General features: G+C 39.1%; 1 protein-coding gene and 1 pseudogene across 4 annotated transcripts in view; both read right to left on the minus strand.

The window, feature by feature from the left end:
• NEDD4L (NEDD4 like E3 ubiquitin protein ligase) overlaps positions 1-18,869 on the minus strand; it is a 461,142-nt gene that overhangs the window by 288,217 nt on the left and 154,056 nt on the right. The window lies entirely within an intron of this gene.
• On the minus strand, positions 2,657-3,522 carry LOC140498780 (non-POU domain-containing octamer-binding protein pseudogene; annotated as a pseudogene).

Genomic DNA, 18,869 nt, shown 5'->3' on the forward strand with positions numbered 1-18,869 from the left:
TTTTTTAAAATAAAACGACAATCCCCAACTGATAAATGGTCAAAGGATATGAACAGGCAGTTTTCAAAGGAAGAAATTAAAGATATCTATAGTTAGATGAAAAAAATGCTTGAAATCACTGTTGATTAGAGACATGCAAATCAAAACAACTCTGAGATACCACATCACACCTATCAGATTGGCTAACATGACAAAACAAGAAGATGATAAATGTTGGAGAAGATGTGGGAGAGTTGGAACACTAATTCATTGGTGGTGGAGCTGTGAGCTGATCCAAGCATTCTGGAGAGCGGTTTGGAAAGATGCCCAAAGAGTTACAAAAATGTGCATACTCTTTGACCCAGCAATATTGCTTCTAGGACTGTATCACCAAGAGATCACAAAAATGGGTAAGGGTCCCACATGTAAAAAAATATTTATAGCAGCACTTTTTGTGGTGGCCCAAAACTGGAAATCAAGGAGATGCCCATCAATTGGGGAATGGTTGAATAAATTATGATATATCAATGTACTGGAATGCTATTGTGCTATAAGAAATGATAAACAGGAAGACTTCATAGAGGCCTGGAGAAACTTATACAATCTGATGCTGAGCAAAAGGAACAGAACCAGGAGAACTCTGTGCATAGCAACAACCACAGTGTGCGAGGATTTTTTTGGGTAGACTTAGAACTTCATTGTAATGCAAGGACTTAAAAAATTCCCAATGGTCTTTTAAGCAAAATGCCTTCCACATCCAGAAAAAGAACTATGGAATCCAATTGCAGAATGTAGCAATCATTTTCTTTTGTATTATGTTGTGGTTTGTTGTTTGATTTCTCTCCTTCATTTTAATTCTTCTATACAACATGATTACGGTGAAAATGTATTTAATAGGAATGTATGTGTAGAACCTACATCAAATTGTATGTCATCTTGGCAGGGGGGAGAAGGAGAAGAAGGGAGGGAAAAAAAACCTAAGTTATATGGTAGTGATCGTAGAACACTGAAAATAAATAAATACATTAGAAATAAGTAAATAAGATGGTAACACCAGGCAGTATATATGAGTCAGCCTCAGAGTCAGAATCAGCTGGTTTCAAGTCCTATTTCTCACACACATTGTGTGTGACCCTAGAGCAAAGTCACTTTTTTTAATGCTTAAAATCCAGTTTTCTTAATAATAATGTCCCCATTTATCAAACTCCAGACTGTGAGAGGGTCAAAGATTGCACCCATTAGGGAAGACTGTACAGTCTAGCTTCAGGAAAACAAGCAAGGTTAAGAGCTACAGGAATCGATAAAGCATCGACACAAAGTGCCCCCACCCCTGCCCGTCCCCAAGCTTGTACTTGGAATAACAAGAAAGGATGTGAACCCTAACCCCATGACACCTCCAATAAGGAGGGAAAACTCCTTCATTCTGGGCTACCCTCCCCTCCACTATCCAAAAAACACAGAAGTTCAAAAAATACATAAATAGATAATGAAAACCTAAAAGCAAAGAGCAATACCTACTTTTCATGGGATTCGGAAGAGAAAAAGTATTGTTGCTAGAACTTCATGGACCTATCTGGGTACTAACCAGAGAGAGAGAGAGAGAGGCTTAAGATTGTGTCTAAGTTGCTGACAGACCAGTGAGGGGTAAAGGTGGATGGTCAAGGGCAGGGGTGGGGAACTTGGGGCCTCAAGGCCATATGTGGCCCTTGAGGTCCTCAAGGGTGGTCCTTTGATTGAATTCAAACTGTAAAACTTCACTTCAAACTCCACTTCTGGCCAAGGGGAACAGGAATACAGCTGGGTCTGCTTGTGGCATGACCTCCTTCCAGCCTCTGTATAACCTTCATATTGAAATTTTAGGAAGATACCACATAGACCTGGTTCCCTAAATGCCCCTCCCTAACTCCTCTCTGCCCTTAGTAAAATTCCTATCTAGAGTAGTGTAAATATGGTGGCCTGACAAGAAGGAGGAATAGAGCCCTCAGTATCCCTTCTAGGGTTGAATCATTGCTAGTTCAAGGGGAGGGAGAAGAGAAAGAGAAGGGAATAAATGTTTAAGCACCTACTATGTGCCAGATGTTGTCCTCAGTACTTTACAAACATTATTTTATTTCATAGTCACAACAACCCTTGGAGGTAGGTGCTCTTATCATCCCCATGTTAAAATTGAGGAAACTGAGGCTGATCGAAATTAAGTGACTCGTCCAAGGTCACAGTTAGTAAGTGTCTGAGGCTGGATTTGAATTCAGGTCTTCTTGACTTCAGACACCACCGAGCTGCCAAAAAGGGTCCTTTTCTGAAGAGTCTGGAGAAACTCAACACTGTAACTAGCCAAAATTGCACCCAGAAGTTCCTCAGCTAAATTTGGGCAGTTTCCACCCTTTAACCCAAGACCTTCCATTGCACCACAGTGGCCAAAGTGGCCACTGAATGATGGAGTCCCTCCTGTGGTTCCATCTGGCATTATTGGACCAGTCCCTGGATCCTTTGAGGCATGAGCTGGCACATTCACACATTGTAAAGATGCATAATGCCTCCTGAACCCATCTGGCCCATGTGACTTGATGCTCCTTCAAAGAAGAAAGTTTGGTTGGAAGCCATCCTGCTGCCTGTACCATTTCTTTCTGGTGTCCCTTCATCTTTTCCTCACAAGTCTGTGCTCCTTCTCTGCTTGACCTCAGTTTGCTGGGTTTCTGCACCAACTCCATCTCTTGCGACTCCTCTGAGGTCTCATCTGCATGATCTGGTACCCAAGGTGTGCAGTCTCCATCTCCTGCTTCTCCCTGGTTTTCTTGATGTTTCAGTCTACTTGTCTGGCCACTGCTTCTCACCTCAACCAGAGACTTCCAGTGCATGGCATACTTAGACTCAAAAGAGTAAGGTTGTACAAATAAAGGTGGACGTTCTTGTTCCTTGAGAAACTTAGTTCTTGAAGACCAACTTCCGTGAGAGAACTTCATCATCTGGCTGGTCATTAGGCTTAGGAAATGAGGTTAGAGGGAAGGACCATTCACTGCATCTGTCCAAAGCTTTCCAAGAAGCTGACTTCCCTGAGAATTCCACAATGCTTTTCCCTAAAGGCCCTCAATCCTTCACAATCATGATAGTTCCCTCTCCCTGCCAAATAAAGGAAATAACCTCCAATAGTTCACTGGACACAAACTGAGGCAGGTACTCAACTACCAGGGATGAGTTATGGCAAGCACACGCACACGCACACGCATGCACACACATACACACACACCTGCTTCCTACATAGGAAAACATTTTCCATTTCCACTTTAACAATCTGTGCTATAGTCCAGGTTCCCAAGCTCCCAAAGCTTTTGTCCTTATGTATGAAGACCTGTCCTCTTCTGCCTTTCCATATTTCTCAAAGTTTCCTATCTCCTCTTCAGGGATGTCAGGAGGGAGATTGCCTACAAACAGGCAGTGACACAAGATCCAAGTCTTCTCCTCTGGCTTCTAGAAATTCTTCAGAATTCTTTGGACATCTTCACCATGCCTTCCTTCCCCAGGAAATTCATCACTGGGAAATCTCATTATCTTGCAAGACTATACCTGCCTCATCAGTTTGATAAGATTGAATCATACTTCATCAGTGCCCTCTAACCCTCTGATTGGACCCTCTGACTGGAAGGCAAGGCCATTTGGACCTCTTTAGACTTCTCCATCATGACTTCATCCCACATGGGTATATTTCCTCCTTCTTCTCTCTCCTCACGTTTAGCTTCCATTTTAATATTGTCTTCTCCCATTAGATTGTAAGTTCCAGGAGGGCACAGATTGGGTTTTTGTTTTGTTTTTTGTATTTGCTTTCCTGCACTTAGCACAGGGGCTGGGCACACTGGAGTTGCTTAATAAGTTTTGACTGACTACTGATCTGTCAAGTCAACAAACTTTACTCAAGGACAGGTGATGCAAAAAGGTAAAAGACAGTCCCTGTCCTCAAGGAACTCACAATTGAATCACACCTTCATACTGGCTGTTGGCCTGGTGCCAATTTGCAGATATTGGGGTGGCAGTTCCTGCCACTGTTGTTGCTGGGGATACTTCCTTAGAATATCTTTTATAGGAAGTCATATTCCACCTCTCTTTTTCTTTTTAAAAAAATTTATTTTATTTTTAATTTATGAAATTAAACAAGCATTTCCATAACACAGTATAATAAAAAAAAACATGACTGCACATGAAACTACAAATCTATTATGTACAACTTGCTATTCTTTTTAAAGATATAATGAAGTCATCGTATAAATTTCTTTTTTTCTTTTTTCCCCTTTTTCTCTCTCCCACCATGACTACCATTAGACATAACAAATATGTATACATATATATACATACACACACATGCATATATATACATATATATGTAAAACCATTCTATACATGCTTCTATTTTTCAGTTCTTTGCAGAAAGCTTCTTTCTTCATATGTCCTTTGGATATTTATAAAAGACAAAACTTATTGCCTCAAAGTCATTCTTAAAACAATATTGCTTTTACTGTATACAGTGTTCTCTTGGTTCTTCTCATTTTGCTCTTCATTATTTCCTGCAATTTCATGTTTTCTAAGATCACTGAGCTCACCATTTCTTATAGCATTCCATCACACTCATATACCAAATCCTGGGCATCCCCTGCAATTTCCAGTTCTCTGCCACCACAAAGAGAGTTGCTATAAGCAATTTAGAACATGGTTCTTTTCCCTCTTAATTCTAGTGCCTTCCCTCTGTTAATTATTCCCTATTTATTCTGCATATAGCTAGTTTTATATGTTTATTTACAAGTTATCTCTCCCATGAAACTATAAACTCCTTAAGGGTTGGGACTGTACAGGGCCTGGTACAGAGTTAGAGCCAATAAATTTTATTAATTGATTTAAAGATTCAGTTTATCCAGGTCAAGCCTTTTTGTGCAGCATTTTCTCACACAGAAGCCAAGCTCTCTCTCCACCAAGTACAGGTACCTCCTGGGCAAGTCATTTAAACCTCTCAATGCCCCCAGGCAACTCTCCAGGATAAATAGAGTTCAGACTGATTACCTATCTACTTGGTTTGGCAAGTTTTCAAACCCTGGGGTCCAGACCAAAATAAAGCATTAAATTCACATTCTACCATTCCTTTAAATATGAATACATTTTAATAGAGTCATGCATGAGAGGGAAGGGGTGGGCACAGAACTGGACCTTTGAGATAATCAGATCTAGCTTGCTCTTTTTACAAAGGGAGAAAAAAATGGATTGTTTTGGATCCTACAGCAAGCAAATGGCAGAGTTATGATTGTAATTCAGGTCTCTAGCTCTAATCCTTGGGCCTTTCCATTAATCTGACACCTTGACCTCTTAACCAGTTTCCAAAATTCTCATTGACCATAGGCCATGTTCTACCTCAACAGCTTATAAAATCCAATGAGATAATGTTTGTAAAGTGTTTAACAAACCTTAAAGTCTAATAAAATATCGGCTATTATTTTTAGTAGTCATTTAAATATGTCAAAAAACAAATTTCCTTCACTGGCCCTTTCACCTTTACTACCATTAATTACAATAACCCCAGGTATGTAACTTTGGAGTCATATTTTACTTCTCACTCATCATTGCTACCTAGAATCTGTCTGTCACCAAATCTTGGCTCCATTTCCTAGACTCACTTCTCCCCTTCCATGTTCCCTACTACAGTGTTCACAGGAGTTTACCTCATTCTTGTCTAGAAGGTTTGTGCACTAAAGTGTCACAGTTTATCTGCAAAAGCTGTATTAATTTAATATGTTTCTGTCATATGCATTTCTATAAACTCCTTATGGAGAAAAATAATTTTTTTTTGCTCTTGCGTTCTTTTTTTTACAATACCACAGAAGATATCGATATCACTATAATGCTAGAATGCTATTTACTGTGCTCCAAGTAGGGAGAAAGACTGGGGGAGAGAACAGGGAAAAGGAAAGGAAGAGAGAGAGAGAGGAGAGAATGAGACAGAAAGAAAAAGGAAAGAAGGGAGGGAGGGAGGAAGGAAGGAAGAAAAGAAGGAAGGAAGGAAGGAGGGAGGGAGGGAGGGAGGGAAGGAAGGAAGAGAGGTTTTGGAACTCATTTTCTCCAAGATCCATTCAGAAGGTAACTGGTTCAGTTTCTAATGACAGTTTATGTGAAGCTAGTAAAATCAGGTGGCCCACTGTGAGTTCTCATGAGAGATGATATGGTCCCCTAGAGCTCTTTACAGCTTACATCATCCCCCTGTTTCCATATCTCTGCTCAATAAAAAAAGATGCTCATTTCTCACAGTGGGAGTTTGCAGTTTAGAGGAAGTTCAGATGGGCCCTCTTGCTGGGAAGCAATGTAAACAGATACCAGAAAGCTTAGTTTACAATTAGCACAGTTTTTAAAAAATTATACCACAAGCTGAATGTGAGTGACTAGCATTTATTGGGTGCCCACAAATCCCCAGACAACCCCTACTTTCAGATCCTGAAAGACAAATAGACTCTATTTTTCATGTGTGACCATGTCCTTAACTGGAGGAAAGAGGAAAGAATTCACAGTTGAACCTTCTCAGAGCATTTTGTTTGTAACTGGCTTGATCCACTCAAATGCTTGTCCTACCAGTCTCAGTGGTGAAAAAGTCCCTTTCTGCCTCTCTAGGAAATCCACATTTCTATTAGCCAAGAAAACAATGAAAAACTTTCCCTCTTTAATTCCACTGAGAAGAAAAGAGTGTTTAACAGCTACAATAACGAAGATGACATTTGGCATTTAAAGGAATAAAATACCATCAAACAAAAAGATCAAGTCTTAGATGGTCAAGTTAACAACAGCATAGTGATGCTAGAGTATCCTGTTTCATTCTATCTGCCCAAAATTACTGCTCCCGTCTTCCCTTCTGCCCACCTACTGTAGTCTTCTTAACTTATTTGTCTGGGTTGTTTCGCTACATATATGTCACAACTGATAAGAAGTTAATAATAATACCTCGCATTCATGTAGTGTTGACACTTCCTCAAAACAATCTTGTAAGGTAGGTGGTATGAATATTATTATCTCCATTTTATGAATGAGGAAACTGAGTCACTAAGAGGTTGACTTTTCTGTGATCATACAGGTTCTTTCTGAAGCAGAATTTAAGCCCAGATTCCTGACTCCAACTATAACATTCTTTTTTTATACTCCTAAAAGTTCATGCAGCAACAAAGATTGTCTTGTTCATTGGTTAAGGTCCTATTTTCAGTTCTGTTTATGAAAAATGGTCACACAAATGTTTTCATGTGAAAATATTCTATCTAAAGTCAGATGTAATTAATGGAAATGCAAAAAATACTATCAACCAGAAGAGTAGCTAACATTCATAGATCCTTAAGAAGGAAGGAAAGCTTAGTAGTAACAGAAAAAAATCAGGTTGGCAATAGGGTCCTTCCAGTTCTAAATCTATGATCCCATCCATGTAAGTACAAACATTTATTAATGTGGTACAGCGTAGTAACAGTAAAAACATCAGTGGTCAGTGATGGTGAGTTGCAGTCTTAGGTCAAATCCCCAGCTCTGTCACTAACAAACTATAGAGCTGTGGGCAAGTGCCTTCAATGCTCTCTAATGCCAGTTTCCTCATCTATAAAATGATTTCCTTGGGCTAGATAAAAGAAGTCCTTTTTCAGTTTTAAGATCTTAGGATTCTTTTTAACATTTACCATATCATCCCTACTGTGAGAGAATATGGGAATGATGATCATTGTTTAGTTTACTATAAGTAACACAAGGTTGCTTCATTCTAATCTAGTTCAGTCCCGGGGATGAAGAGGAGAAGGCAGGGGCAGAGGCTGCTTCCAGAGCTCTGGGCCCACAGAAGGTGGGGGATCGAGCAGCTGATACAAAATCCCTGAAGCCTGGGACATCCCCACCACCATCCCCACTGGAAGCAGAATCTTACCTTGACCAAGAGTTAGAAAGGCAAGTACTTGGCTGGTAGCATGAGCAAACAGCATAAAAAAAACCTCAGACTATAGAATCTTATTTTGGTGACAAAGATCAAAACATAGAACCAGAAGAAGACAATAAAGTCAAACATCAAAAACCTCCAAGAAAAATATGAATTGGTCACAGGCTATGGAAGAGCTCAAAAAGGATTTTGAAAATCAAGAGAAGTGCAGGAAAAACTGGGAAGAGAAATGAGAGTGATGTAAGAAAACCATGAAAAATGAGTTAACAGCTTGCTAAAGGAGACTCAAAAAAATAGTGAAGGAAATAATGCTTTAAAACTAGACTAACCCAAATGGCAAAAGAGATACAAAAAGGTAATGAGGAGAAGAATGCCTTAAAAAGCAGAATTGGCCACATGGAAAAAGAGGTCCAAAAGCTCACTGAAGAAAATACTTCCTTGAAAATTAGAATGGAATAAATGAAAGGTAATGACTTTATGAGAAATCAAGAAATTATAGAACAGAATCTGAAGAATGAAAAAATAGAAGACAATGTGAAATATCTCATTGGAAAATTCACTGACATGGAAAATAGATGCAGGAGAGATAACAAAAATTATTGGACTACCTGAAAACCATGATCAAAAAAAAGAGTCTGTTATGAAGGAAAACTATCCTGATATTCTAGAACCAGAGGGTAAAATAGAAATTGAAAGAATCTACCGATTGCCTCTGGAAAGAGATCCCAAAAGGAAAACTCCTAGGAATACTGTAGCCAAATTCCAGAGTTCCCAGGTGAAGAAGAAAATGTTGTAAATAGCCAGAAAGAAACAATTTGAGTATTTTGGAAATACAATCAGGATAACACAAGATATAGCAGCTTCTACATTAAAGAATTGAAGGGCTTGGAATATAGTATTCTAGAGGACAGAGGAGCTAGGATTAAAACCAAGAATCACCTACCCAGCAAAACTGAGTATAATACTTCGGGGGAAAAAGTGGAACTTCAATGAAATAGAAGACTTTCAAGCATTCTTGCTAAAAAAGACCAGAGCTCCATAGAAAATTTGATACAGATACAAGAATCAAGAGAAGCATGAAAAGGTAAACAGGAAAGAGAAATCATAAGGGACTTATTAAAGTTGAACTGTTTACATTCCTACCTGGAAAGATGATATTTGTAACTCATGGAAACTTGTTTAGTATTAGGGTAGTTGGGAGGGGTGGGGGAGAGAGAGAAAGAGAGATGGATACCTTGAGGGCACAGGGTGAGTTGAATATGAAGGGATGATATCTAAAAAATAAAATTAAGGGTTGAGAGAGGAATATATGCGAAGGAGGAAAGTAGAGATAAATGGGGTAAATTTTCTCACATAAAAGAGGCAAGAAAAAGGTTTTGCAATGGAAGGGAAGAGGGGGGAGGTGAGAAGGAGTGAGTGAACCTTACTCTCTTTGGATTTGGCTTAAGGAGAGAATAACATACACACTCACGATCTTACCCTATAGGAAAGTAAGGGGGAAGGGGATAAATGGGGGAGAGGGAATGATATAAGAGAGGAAAGATTGGAGAAAGGGGTGGTCAGAAGCAAACACTTTTGAAAAGGGACAGGGTCAAAGTTGAAAATAGAATAAGTGGCTTCCCCCTATCTATATGAGATAGGATAGAAGAAGTAAAGTCTTTCACAACATGACTATTATAAAAGTGTTTTGTATAACTACATATGTATAACCTATACTGAATTGCTTGCCTTCTCAATGAGGGTGGGTAGGGAGGGAAGAGAAAAGAATTTGGAACTCAAAGTTTTAAAAACAAATGTTAAAAATTGTTTTTACACGCAACTGGAAAATAAGATATATAGACAATGAGGTATAGAAATCTATATTGCCCTACAAGAAAGTAAAGGAGAAGGGGAATGGGGGGGGGGAGGATAAAAGGGAGGGCAGACTTGGAGAAGGGGTAATCAGAATGCATGCCATATTGGGGCAGGGGCAGGGGAGAGATGGGGAGAAAATTTGGAATCTTGTGGAAATTAATATTGAAAACTAAATATTCATTCATTCATTTATTTGAAAAGAAAGTCACATGGTAAACATTTACCAGCACAGCCCTAGCTGGAAAGGATCTTAGATTGAGGAAGAAAGAAAGAAGGAAGGAAGGAAGGAAGGAAGGAAGGAAGGAAGGAAGGAAGGAAGGAAGGAAGGAAGGAAGGGAGGAAGGAAGGGAGGAAGGAAGGAAGGAAGGAAGGAAGGAAGGAAGGAAGGAAGGAAGGAAGGAAGGAAGGAAGGAAGGAAGGAAGAGAAAGAAGGAAAGAAGAGAAAGAAAGGAGAGAAAGAAAGAAAAGAAAGAAAGAAGGAAGGGAAGAAGAGAGGAAGGAAGGAAAGAAAGAAAGGGAAAGAAGAAACAAAGTTAGTTCTCAATGACAACTGAAATGTATGCTGAGTATTACAATGTCTTGTGTTCAGGGACTTTGAGTTATTTCCACGTAAAGTGTAGGAATCATCTTTGCATAGAAGACAATATACAAAGTTGATGCCCATCAGTTGGGGACTAGACAATCAAACTTTGATATCAGAATGAGGTAGTACTTTAAAAAAAAAGATGACTAAAGAATTCAGAAATACATGGGAAGACTTACAAGAATTTGTGAAGAGAGAACCAGGTAAACAAAATATACCAAAACTACAAAAATGCAAAGGAGATTATTACTAAAATAAGAGCTAAGCAGAGATTAGTTGTGAACAATTTCTTTATCTGAGAACAGATGATGACACCATATATTTTGCAGTGAATAGTGATAAATGATTTCAGATGTGGTCAATAGATCACTTGGTTTTATCTATTTTTCTTTGCTAAGAAAGGGAGGGGAGAAGGGGGAAAAAATAGTTTGGAAATGGCTGTGGTGTCTAAACCAAAGGCATCATTAAAGATTCTTTTAAAAATATAATAATGTTCTCTGATTCAGTGTCTCAGGCTGACAGGCTTTTATAAGCATAATAGGAACTCATTAATGACTATTGAAGAACATTTTCCCCCCAGGCACCATCTTCAAGGACTACTGACTTTAATATCATTTGCTTAAAAATAATATTTAATAGCACTTACATAAAATCTCCCCTTTTGTTTCTCTCCTGAGAGACAGGAGAAAGCAAGTGGTCCCAATTAGTTCATTGTCTACACTGGAAAACATGGAATAAATTACACTTGGCAATAATGAAGTTCACTGAACTTAAATTCATTTCCACTTTCTTCTTACTACTCTCTCAGTTTGTTGTTGTTTAGCCATTTCAGTTGCGTCTTACTCTTCCTGACCCCATTTGGGTATTTCTTGGCAAAGATTCTGGAGTGGTTTGACATTTTGTTCTCCAGTTCATTTTACAGATGAGGAATAGAGACAAACAGAGTTAAGTGACTTGCCCAAAGTCACACAGCTAGTAAGTATATGAGGACAGATTTGAACTCACAAAGAGGGGTCTCCCTGACTCCAGATCTGAAATATATATATATATATATATATATATATATATATATATATATATATATATATATATATATATATATATATATATATATATATAGCTCCCTCCAATAGCACTATTTTTTTTCTTGGTTTCAAGAGACACAGTAACTTGCTTCCTTCCTTTTTTCTCCTAACTCCCACGCCCTGGTTGTCACTTTAAATTTATCTGCCCCAAATCCTTGCTGAAGTAACAGAATTCACCATATTCTTCTTTCACTTCCTGAATAACCTCATGAAATGGCAACTTTCACTACAAAGGGCATGATGAGATAGAAAATGAAGGGGCACCACTGACTCAAGAGATTTTAATAATAACACTTTATAGGAATTCATTACTTTCATTTGAACATTTAGGACAAAAGAAAAATGGTGCAGGAGAAAGAGTGTTGGACTTGACACTGGAAGACCCTGGTTGACTTTGGGCAATTCACTTCATCTTTCTGGGCCTCAGTTCCTTCATCTGTGATATGTGTAGACCACCACTAAGGCTCCTTGCAAATTTAAACTTAGGAACCTAAGACAAGGCTTTTGTAGACTCCTAGACACTCAGAACCAGAAGAGAACTCTGTGGCAATCTACATCAACCCATAGTTGAACAAAATCCTACTTTTTTGCACAGTAAAAGAAAAATCTTTCTTTGTGGCCATTAAATGGACAGGCATTGGAGCTCCCAAATACAACTGAGAAATGTTTTGTCCATTGTATGCACACGTATGTTTTGTCCAAATGTATGCAGTGTGCCCCTCGGTAGCAGAACTGGGATTTAGACTCAGATCCTCCTACTTCTTGCATGACCTACAGTTCTCTGGACTTATTCGTATAAACTAAGGACAATGGGTCTATCTAGGATCCCTTACAGATTTAAACTCATTAAAGAATTTTAAAGACTCTACTAAGTAGATGAAATAAATGGGCCTCCATATTAGGTGAGTCTCCAATTCCTGCCTATTCTTAAAAGAAATTCCTATAGAGCAAGAGAAACAAAGGCTGACTCAACCAACCAGTCACCTTCCTTTTCTTCCTGCCTCAATTCTCTCTACATTCATTTACTATCTAGAAGGACCTGCACATTTAATCTGGAAACTAAGATGGGGCAACTGTTCTGCCCAAGGAGGGTACTATTTTTTAGAACTAAAAAAAAAAAACAAACCCAAAACTGTCCATCTCTTTCAGAAATGGGTTTACAAAAGTAGACTGAATTTGGTAGATGGCATAATTAGAATGAGAATGCTGAGTGGCACAGAGGATAGAGGGCTGGGCCTAGAGTCAGGGAGACTCCTCCTGAGTTCAAGTCTGGCCTCAGACACTTACTAGCTATGTGATCCTGGGCAAATCACTTAACCCTGCTTCCCTCAATTTCCTTATTTGTAAAATAAGCTGGAGAAGGAAATGGCATCATTTCCTTCATCATTAAATCCCTAAACAGTTCTCATTTCAAAATATTTAGTATGTCATCCATAAAGAATGCCTTCCAGACAGTAACTCTGAGAGACAGATAGTACAAATACGAGTGTATTTTACAGATGAGAAAACTGAAGCTCGAAGCTGCTAAATGATTTGCCCATGGTAGAACATCTAGTATATGTCCCACTATGACATGTGAACATGGATCATGACTCCAAATACAATACTGTTCAATACACCAGCGTCCCCACTCCTGCCAATGTTCTGCTGTTGTGTTGTTTTTCAGTTGAGTCTGACTCTTCTTGACCCCATTTGGGGTTTTCTTGGCAAATACACTGGAGTGGTTTGCAATTTCCTTTTCCAGATCATTTTACAGATGAAGAAACTAAGGCAAACGGGGTTCAGTGACTTGCCCAGGGTCGCAGAGCCAGTAAATGTCTGAGGCTGTATTTGAACTCATGAAAATGAGTCTTCCTGACTCCAGGCCTGGCATTCTATGCCCTGTACCACCTAGCTGTCCTTCCTGCCTATGCTCATGTAGCCTCAAATATCATCCCTTCTCTATTACTATCTAAATCCTACCCATCCTCAAAACCTTGAACTGGCTTACAGCTATCTAGTAGACCAAACTATCACTGGAATATTTCAAGGAACTCTTATCTATCATTTTTCCCTACTCTGCCTAGAAGTACTGTTCTCTCATTCTCTCTCTACTTTAGTCAGTTGTTACTCATCTACTCATAGTGGTCAACTAACAACCCATCCTTTCTCTGGTGGTACTGCTCCTCACTCAGGAAAACCCAGTTAAAAATGCATCTCTTCCAGAAGCCTTCTCATCCAGGTCCCATTAAACCATCCTATTATACTCAATCCAAAAAAACCCCAAACCCCATAGAACAATATAACACTGATTTTTAAACTTAAAGATGCCCAGTCAATGAGTTAATCAAGATTTAATTTGAACTCTCTTAGAGAACAAAAGGGACAGAAAGACAGGGAGATAGATAAGGGGGAAAGATAAGAGCCAATGGGGATGAGGGTACATAAATACAATACTGTCACATCCTATAAAAAATTCCATCATGCTTTCCCCAACACCTACTCGGCCCCATAACTCTACTTTCTGGGTTCTTTTTAAATTCCATTTCCAACTTCTCCTTTTAAAAATTCCATAAATAAAATGGTAGAAATATTAAAGGAAAGGCTCTCTATACATCTGGATGGCTGGATACAGCTACAAATCACCTATGTACTGACAGTGGTATTTATATTAGCTCCCAGGCATTATGGTGGAGCTGACTCCTGGTGCCTCAGTGAGTACGTGTGCCAAGCAATTAAGAGGTACTCTTATTTTGGAACAGCCTGAGAAACTCAGATACTAATATGAGTAGATGGAAGGTTTCCAGGGAAGAAATTAAAAACATTTCTTCAGACACTTAAAGGTTAGATTTCCAGAAACACAAAGCTTGGATACTGAAGGACTACCTCACTGCGGAACAAACTGCTACCTTCTCCTATCAAACGGAGCTACTGAAATAAAACTAGGGCACTAAGCTCTCTGGCCAAAGTCTCCAAACAACATGAATGCCACTCTACTTTGCTTGCTAATTTCAAATATTTACTCAAGGAAATGAATCCTGTCTTCAGAGCCTTCCAAGGTAGCAATTTTTGCTTCCTATTGTGGCCATGGTGGTTGGGAAGGCATGCCCTGAAATCAATCAACAGGCATTTATTAAGTACTTACTATGTGGCTGGCACTGTGCTGGGCACAGGAGACATGAAGAAAAAGCAAAAACAGCACATTCAAATAATAGTAGCGAAAGCATGTATATAAGTAGCTATATACAAGACAAATAGATGGGAGGTAATCTTATAGAAGAAGAAGCTAACAACTGAAGGTGGGGAGATAAGAAAAGCACAAGGTAACACTCACAGAGGGTGGCTTTTTTTGCATCATGATAGTTTTTTCTTTTTAATTTTTTTCATGTTGTTCTAGGAGGTATCTCTACACATCGTTTCTTCAAGGATGATCAGTTTAGCTTATAGAAGGTGGCTTTTGAGCTGAGTGTTGAAGGAAGCAAAGGAGTCTAAGAGGTTAGGAGGCATTTGAGGCATGGGGGATGGTCAATGCAAAGGCACAGTGAGGAGATGGGGTGTACTGTGTGAGGATCCCCAATAGATAAATAGTCAAAAAAATATGAACAAACAGTTCAGAAAGGAAGAATTGTAAATTATTAAAAGCCATATGAAAGAATGCTCCAAATCACTAACATTAGGAGAAATGAATGTAAAAAGAGTTGCATCAATTGGTAAAGATGACAAAAGATGGTAATCATCAGTGTTGGAGGGGTTGTGGGAAGATAGGCATTCGAATGCGCCGTTGGTAGAGCTGTGAATCAGTTACAGTTAGTTTGGAAAACTAATTTAGAATCATGCAATAAAGTGAGTAAAATGTCCCTATTTACCCTTTGAACTAGAGATTCTAATTACTACGTTTATACCTGAAGGACTCCAATGAAAAGGAATACTCACACGTCCGAATATTTGTAGCAGTGCTTTTTGTGATAGCAAAGAATTGGAAACCAAAGAGATGCTCATCAAATGAATGGCTAAACAAATTGTGGTGTATGAATGTAATGGAATATTACTTTGCTTTGAGATATGATAAATGTTGTAAATACAGAGAAGCATGGAGTTTCATGAAGCAAAATCAGAGTCAAGAAAACAATATATACCACAACTCTCAAATGTAAGTGGAAGGAACAATTGCACACAAAAAAATTCAAAAGTGAATGTTGCAAAATTACAAAAAACAGGCCAACTGCTCTTTGGCTATCCTGAATTGGATGGCCCACAGACATCTGAAACTCATCAAGTCAAAAACAGATCTCATTCTCTTTCCCTCAAAATCTTTTCCATGTCTAATTTCTCAATTATAATCAAGAGTACCACCATTCTCCCTGGCACACAAGTGGGCAACGTATACCATTCTTGATTTTTTACTCTCACTAAACCAAAACTTATGGTTACTACCTTCACATTTATTGTATATGCCCCATTCTCTCCACTCGCAAAGCCATTATCCTAATTTATACCCTCACCTTTTCTCACCTGGACTATTGTAATAGTGACCTGATTGGTTTCCCTGTCTCAGCTCTCTTTCCACTCCAATCCATCCTTCATACACCTGCCAATGTGATTTTTCTAAAGCACAGGTCTGTCCCTATCACCTCACTCCTTTTTCGATGAGTCCCACTGGCTATTACTTATTGCCTCTAGAATGAGATAAAAACTCTTCTATTTGGCACTTAGAATGTTTTCATAACCTGGCCCCTTCCTATCTTTCCAATATTCTTATATTTAACTCTCCTTCATTAATAATGATGGTGATGGTGATGGTGATGAGGATGATGATGATAACTAACACGTATATAGTGATTTAAGGTACCCAAAGTGCTTTATAAATATTATCTCACTTTATCCATACAACAACTTTGGAGGGTAGGAGCTATTATATCCATTTTACAAATAAAGAAACAAGTAAGAAAAACAGAGATTGGACAGCGTCTGAGGCTGGATCAGAATTTAGGTCTTCCTGACCACAGGTTCAAGGTTCTATCCATCGTGACGCTATATTGCTTCTATTAAATTGTTTCAGTCATGTCTGACTCATGACACCATTTGGGGTTTTCTTGGTAAAGACACTGGAGTGGTTTGCCATTTTCCTCTTCAGCTCAATTTATAGAGGAGCAACTGAGGCAAACAGGGTTAAGTGACTTGTCCAGAGTCACCCAACCAGAAGTCTCTGAAGCCAAATTTGAACTGATGACAATGAGTTTTCCTGATTCCAAACCCAGGTTTGACAATGTGGCACCACTTAGCTGTCCCGTGTATCATTCATCCACTTTATGTTCCAACAGCACTGGTTTACTTGTATTTCCTCAAACTACAACTTGATTAAGAGTCTCCATATCCCAACTTTATGCTTTGCCCTAGATGTCCTCCATGCCTAAAATGCTTTCCCTTTCACCTCCACTTTTTGGTTTCCTTAGTTTCCTTCAAGGCTCAGCTAAAATCTCTGAGGCCTTTCCCAGTCTTCCTAGTAGCTAATGCCTTCCTCTCTCAGATTACCTTCCATCTATCACTACCATCTATTACCCATTACAAGCTGTTCTATCCCCGTACACTTCTTGTATGTATCTCATTATTTGTGAGTTGTCTTCCGCATTAGAATATAAATTCCTTAAGGGCAAGGACCCCAAAGCTTAACACAATACCTGGTGTAAACATACATTCTTGTCAACTTATTTCTTCAAAAGAAGACCAGATTATTTCTTCCCCCCTCCATGTATTTGCTAGTGTTTTGGGATATCACATATCTGCCGTTTACATGCAGTATTGATGAGTAGCTTCCTTCAGACCAAGTGCATTATGACCTCACTTCAATTAGGAATATCACTTTACACTCAAATGGATCTGTGATTTCATCAATGTAAATATTCCCTCTGGGATGAATTGGAAATCTATTCAGGCTTACCAATTCTGTGCAGACTTTGCCTACGTACTTGCTTCTATTGAGTTTGCCAATGGGAGCACATGTTGGGGACTTTCTTTACTTTCATCTGGCACCATAAGGATATCAATGTAGGGTTGTCCGTAGTTTCAGGCCACCTTCTTTTATCACCACCTCAATAGGTCCCAGCCCAAGTCCCACTAGGTCCCAGTTTGGGCCCTAAGGGTTCAGAGTGCAAATAGCAATTGTTTCTGTTTTGACCAGAAATCTATAGGGTCTTTCCCTCCCAGATTGATTTTTTTTTTTTAAACTAGGTAAAAGAGGCTCAGATTCTATCCAGCTCAGACTCTGTCTAGCTGGGATTCTATCTGGCCCACTTGTGAATACAAGCTTTACAAATGCTTAGGCTCCTTAAGAGGCAACCCAATTTGGCGAATCTTTAATAAACTTTGTTTTCTTTGGCTTTAAGAAGGCTTGAGTCGAATTCATTTGAGCACGACCCAGACTGTTGGTATTTTGGGGTCCCCCATCACCCTGAAACCTCTTCATTCTGACCCAGATAGTAGTGTACTTTCCAGGGATGTACACACTGACAATGAGGTTGATGCACACATTGCCAGAGCTAGCTCAGTGTTTGGGAGGTTCTGAAGAAAAATCTGGGGGAGAAGAGGTATTAGACTGACTACCAAACTGAAGGTCTACAGAGCCATTGTGGTGACCTCACTGTTGTATGCCTGTGAAACATGGACAGTCTACCAGTGCCATAACAGGAAACTGAATTGCTTCCATTTGAACTGTCTTAGGAAGATTCTCATGATCACCCAACAGGATACTGAAGTCCTTGCTCGAGCTGAACTGCCAAGCATTCAAACTATGCTGCAGAAAGCCCAACTCCAATGGACTAGTCACATTTTTCAAATGCAAAATATATGCTTACCAAAAAGACTATTTTATGGAGAACTTGCATGGGACAGGAGATCACATGGTGGTCAGAAGAAGCTATACAAGAACACTCAAGATCTCTCTCAAGAACTTTGGATATGATTGTGCTACATGGGAGACACTGGCACAGGACCTCTCAGCACTGCGCGCCCACATCAGAAAGGATGCAAAGTTGAATTGAGACAGCACAGAGGAAATGTAGGATGCACAAATGGACTATTCACTCCAAATATTTACACAGACTGTCTGTGCCCAATCTGTGGTAGAGCACCGAGCTTGCGTTGGTTTGATCAGCCACAGTTGGACACACTGAAACTGGAGTTTATCATGGTGATGTCATTTTGGTCCTCTTCAAGAACAAAGGACAACAATCAGCAATATGTGTGTATACACACATGTATGAGTGTATGTATATATGCATCGCACATATGCATGTGTATATGTGCTTGTGTGTATACATGTGTGTATACATATATGTGTATATATACATATGTATATATGTATTTGCTGTTGGTGATTTCAGCTAGTGAGAGATTGAATATAACAAGAATTAGTTTTTCTCTTTTGTTCTAATTCTTCTTTCACAACATGATTAATGTGAAAATGTTT

The sequence above is a fragment of the Notamacropus eugenii genome, chromosome 4 (assembly GCF_028372415.1).
Source record: "Notamacropus eugenii isolate mMacEug1 chromosome 4, mMacEug1.pri_v2, whole genome shotgun sequence".
Lineage (NCBI taxonomy): Eukaryota > Metazoa > Chordata > Mammalia > Diprotodontia > Macropodidae > Notamacropus > Notamacropus eugenii.